This window comes from Colossoma macropomum, unplaced genomic scaffold (genome assembly GCF_904425465.1).
Source record: "Colossoma macropomum unplaced genomic scaffold, Colossoma_macropomum, whole genome shotgun sequence".
NCBI lineage: Eukaryota > Metazoa > Chordata > Actinopteri > Characiformes > Serrasalmidae > Colossoma > Colossoma macropomum.
In genome coordinates, this window is record NW_023495723.1 from 480,624 (window position 1) to 486,623 (window position 6,000).

Below are 6,000 nucleotides of genomic sequence, written 5' to 3' on the forward strand. Positions count from 1 at the left end.
TCCCAACTGCTACCGCAAACCTAGCTGGACTAAGCGGTTAACGACGATGATGATGATGATGATGATGATGATGTTGAACTGAGCATTGCTAAACCTGAGTAGACTGATAAATCGATGTGGTGATCAATTATGTATGTCAGTGTTACTGAGAGGGTGAGGGTTCTGACTCAGTTTCTCTAGAATGGAGCATTTCACACCAAACCACTCTGAATGACTTTGTTTGCATCTTAACCATTTAGTTATGCACCTCCAAAGTATGAAAAACATGGCGGAATTCATGTTTAAGACTGATACACTATATGTAAATGATCTCTGTTCTGTTGTTTTCATTTATTAACTGTGGTTAATCATTACAGAACTGCACTTGGTATATTGAGAAATGTATCTACCAAATGCTTAATTTTGTAATGATGGAGTACCAGGACCCTTACACTGACATCTCACTAATTCAGGGACTGCTCAAAGAGCTTAAAGTATTCTGTACCACAGGAACCAGACCAATTGTTGAATTTTATACTTTTCTCACATTATCTACAGATGTTGGAGTGAACAATCCAGGACCACTAACCCAATCTGAATGTCATTAAGGCTGCTTTCAGATTACAAACCTTATTGCTCAGTACTGCTTTTATGCTCTGATCCGATTTCCCTGACTTGACTGTCCACATTCGTGTGGAAAGGTGGAACATACACACTAACCAACCACTTCATTAAGTACACCCCCTTGTGTCTACACTCACTATTTTATCAGCTTGAACTAGAAATACCCATGTTAGAAACCCAGGGAGCTATGGGATGAGCCTCTCAGAAAGCCTACTGAGAAAAGCCACACAGAAGAGTTAATAAACAAAAGGGAGAGAACTAAAGGAAACCAAAAGAAATGCCAGGGCAGCATTTTCACACAAAAGAGAGATTGTCTGAAAACTAAAGGGGGCAAGTAGTCAACTGAAAGTTTTCCTTTTTTAAAAAAATACACAAGAACACAAGAAAAACAACTGGGAGAGAACCCAGAGTTTAAGAGAAACGTGAGGCCTGAGAGAAAACCATTTACCAGCTGAGCTGAGAGACATATATGTATCAGCATAAACTCAAGACTGAGCAGTAAGGCTGTAGGAGAGCTCTCCATAAGTAGAGCATGCACAGCTGCACCTAAACAGCCTCAATCAGTTTGTTCCGGTTCTCTGACTCCTAGTGGTTGGAGGTGGCCTAGCAGGAGGCTGGGACATTACATTTAGAAGCCAACATAATAAAATAAACCAAATAAACCACTAAATAAAAAAAAAATCTGTGACTTTTCATTTCTCACAACAAAGACACATCCTTCTTCAGCCCAGGTCCCATCTGCTCTCTGTTTAACAAAAGTGTGCAGTCTAGCACACACTCAGCAGTAAGGTGAATACGAACCTCCTCAAGATGTTTTCATTCCTTACCGCTGTGTTTCTTTCTGCTTCAGTAAAGTATAAGGCTGGGAGTGCTGGACAGAGAGATGCCAAATGCTTATTATAATATGAGGCCACACCCTTAAATAGGTCTGATCCAATGTTTTGTCATATTAATCATAGTATATTATGTCTTTTTCAGACTTCACTAGATGTCTATAGTATTAAACTTTTTTTAATATTTTACTGTGTTACCTGCTGTATTAGGAAACTGTTAAGATTATTAGAGATTGTCATCAGTCAGCTTCTATAATTTGTCCTCATTACCAAAAATTCAAGAGCGCATCAATGACTTATCCAGGAAGTCATAAAAGAAAGTAGACGAACATCTAAAGAATTATACAGATTAGAAGGTATAGACGAGAGGTTCCCAACCCTTTCTAATTCAAGGCCCACAAAACTGACCTCAAAAGCACTGGATATAACCAACTAGATCATTTAACCAGATCATTTAACATGCAAACAAATATAACACAATTATCAATATAGCCTATCAATTTGCTTGTTGATACAATGCAACAGAAACATTTTCTAACTCACTGTTAAGACCCAGTCTAGGTCAGGCTGTAACAAAAATGGAAGAGTGTATTTTAAATGGTGAAATATACTATAAAGACAAAAGTATTGAGACATCTACACATCACACATACAGGAGCTTTTACAATGTCTCATTCTAAATCCATAGGCATTAATGTGGAGTTGGTCCCTCTTTGCTGCTCTAACAGCTCCCACTCTTCTGGAAAGCTTTCTACAAGATGTTGGAGTCTGTGGAAATTGTAGCCCATTCATCTAGAAGGGCATTTGTGAGAGTTGTTGGACGAGAGGGCCTGGCTCACAATCTCTGTTCTAGTTCATCCCAAAAGTGTGTGATGGGGTTGAGGTCAGGGCTCTGTGTGGGCCAGTCAAGTTCTTCTCCACCAAACTCACCCAGTCAGGCCTTTATGGAGCTGCTTTGTGCACTGGGGCTCAGTCATGCTGGAACAGGAAAGGTTCATAGCATAGAATTGTCCAGAATGTCTTGGTTCTGAAGCATTAAGGTTTCCCTTCACTGGAACTAAGGGTTCTAGACCAACCCCTGAAAAACAGCCCCATATCATCATCCCTCCTCCACCAAACTTTACAGCTGGCACAGTGCAGTCAGGCAGGTAACGTTCTCCTGGCATTCGCCAAACCCAGACTCGTCCATCAGACTGACAGATAGAGAAGTGTGATTGGTCACTCCATAGAATACATCTCCACTGCTCCAGAGTCCAGTGATGGTGTGTTTTACACCACTCCATCCCCTCCTCTCCCTTTGGCATGGTGCATTTTGATCTTAGGCTTGTGTACTTCCATTTCACAATAATAGCACTTACAGTTGACAGGGGCAGACCTAGCAGGACAGAGAATTCACACACTGACTTGTGGCAGAGGTGGCATCCTTTGACAGCACCATGTTTAAAGTCACTGAGCTCATCAGTACAACCTATTCTACTGCCAGTGTTTGTCTATCAAGACTGCAAGGCTATGTGCCTAATTTTATTATATAGCAACGGGTGGGGCTGTAACACCTGAACTCAATAATTAAGAGGGGTGTCCCAACACTTTTGTCTGTATAGTGTATGTGAAGAAATCAAGAACTATTTTAACAGGTAGTTTTGATGAATTCTGGATCTAGGCGTGGAGTGGAAAATAAACAGATTTATCGTAGTTAGTGAGAACTGCTGATTTGGGAGAGGTGTATCCACAGAAATCGACAACCCGAAATCAAAATCTCTTAAGATTGCATGCATGTATCCCCATTTAGGCCTATTTAAGTAAGACCAATTTAGTGAGATTAAAGCTACCAAGCTCCTCACTGCCCCTACGATTGTGCCATAGAGCTGGTAGAGGGGGCTACATTTCTGAAAGCTAGAATTTATCTTCTCACCCAAGCAGAGAATCAAGCATTGCAGGAGTATATTCGAGAAGCCTAACAACAGGTATTTATTCATCTATCCACGTTGTCCATGTCTGCTGGTTTCTTTTTTGCGGACAAGAAAGATGGAGGTCTTAGACCCTGCATTTACTACAGAGAGCTAAACAAAATCACCAAGCAATACCCTATCCTCTACCTTTGGTGCCAGCAGCTCTAGAACAGCTCAGGGAGGGGGGGCTAAGACTTTCACTTAACTAGATCTATTTAATGCATATAATCTTTTCCATACCATGGAAGGTGACGAGTGGAAAACTGCTTTCTCCGCTAGCAATGGCCACTACAAGTACTTGGTAATGCTGTTCGGGCTGTCCATAGCACCTTCTGTTTTTCAATCATTCATTAATGATGCACTCAGAGTCATGCTTAACCATTTTGCTATTGCACATTTGGATATTCAGGTTTATTCCTCTGACATAGAGACCCATATTCAGCATGTCTACCAGGTCCTCTAGAGACTACTAGAGAATCAAAGGGGAGAAATGTGAGTTCAATGTACAGAAGATATCATTCTTACGTTATGTCATCAGTTCTGAGGGAGTGATTATGGATGACCACAAGGTCGATGCTGTTACGAACTGGCCCGTTCACGCTACCGTTAAAGAATAACAGCAAATTTTAGGATTCGCCAACTTTCACAGAAGATTCATTAGAAACTGTAGTACCTTAGCTGCCCCACTTACATCACTCCTGAAGGGAGGCCCAAACATTTAGTTTGGAACCCTCAAGATGAACTTGCTTTTCAAAGACATGCACTTTGGCATCCATTTTAGTTCACCCCAACCCAGAAAACCATTTTCTATTGAAGTTGAAGCTTCTGATTTAGAGATTCTTTCTCAAAACTCAGGTAATTGTAATAAACTACATCCGGTCACATTTTACTCTCATAAGCTGACTTCCGCTAAATGGAATTATGGTATCTGAGATCGAGAGCTCTCAGCTGTCAAATTACACTGGCTTGAGGGTGCTAACTTTCCTTTCCTGGTCCTGATTGACCACAAAAGTCTTGAATATTTATGTAATGCCAAACAACTTAACCCCACCAAGCCCAGATATTTTATCAGATAAATTTGAAAACAACACTCAGAAGGATACAAAGGATCCACCTACTAACATTATGGCCATGAGTGCATAGTGGTCGCTGTTAGGTGAGAAGTAGACAATGAAATAGATCAAGCCCTAGAACACTCACCTAGCCCCCACAATGTCCTCAAAACAAGAAATACGTCCCAGTTGAATTTAGGGATCGATTAATCACCTGGGCCCATTCATCTCTCACCTCTGGTCACCTAGAGAAACACGTACACAACAATTACTGAGCACTTGATACTGGTGGGAGAATATGCTAAATGTAAAACTCTGAAGACTCTACCTGCCAGGAAATTGGTTCCTTTACCTGTTCCTGTCCGTCCTTGGTCACATATAGCCATAGACTTTGGAACAGATCTACCATCGTCACCAGGAACGACTACCATCATGACAATAATCAACAGGTTTTCTTGAGTGGTTTGATTCATCCCATTAAATAAGCCACTATCAGCCTTTGAAACTGCTGAAACTATGTTTGATCATGTTTTTTAGACTTTTCAGAATACCTGAGGACATTGTATCTGACAGAGGCCCTCAGTTGACCTCAGCTGTCTGGTCAGCCTTCTTTGAACACATCGGTGTTAATGTTAGTCTTACTTCTGGGTATCATCCCCAGTCTAACGGACAGTGTGAAAGGGGTAATCATAAATTGGGAAAATGTCTTAGACTGTACAGCCATGAAAACCAATCTGACTGGACCCGATTTTTACCCTGGGCTGAAATAACCTAAAATATTCTTATTAGCTCTGCTACTGGAATCACACAATTTCAATGCGTATTAGGATACCAAGTAGGTGGTGAATTGATGAAGAGGAGTGAAGAGGTCTGGGCATCGACACATCAGTGGATTGAGCAGGTTCTAAGAAGGAATAAGGCCCAGGCTGATCATTGTAGGAATGACACCCTGTCTATCAACCTGGAGACCGTGTGTGGCTGTTGACCCAGAACTTCAGATTTGAGGAGGGATGCAGAAAACGTAGAGGGGATGGTCCTGAGGATCACAGCTGGTGAGCTGCCCAAGATGTCCTGGATCCTGGTTTGGTGGAGTTCCACCATCTCCATCCTGACAAGCCAGAGCCTCATCCCAGGAGACGGCCGGGTAAGAGTCATAGAGGTTCTGTCGGTAGTCGTCCTAGGAACCGTTCTAAGAAGACTTCATCGGTCCAGCACCTCGTCAGCTCTGGTGGTTATCGCAGTCACCTTCATTCCTCTGCTGCACCGGACTCCTTGGGGGGGTTACTGTCATGCCTCCTGCCGAGGATGCCTCCTTTCTCTGTTCTCTTTCTCCAGCAGGATCAGTTGAGTTCATGGACTATTTACATGGACGATTCCAACTCCTAGGAACCATTGGAAGATGATTTGACTCCCCTCACTTCACCATCCACCAATGAACATTCATTCTTTCATTCCTCCTCACCAGAACTCTGATTACACACACCTGTTTTTTTATCTAGTCATTAGCTAGCTAGTATTTAAGCTCAGGTTTTAGATTAGCACACTGCAAAGTATTGCCAGCAT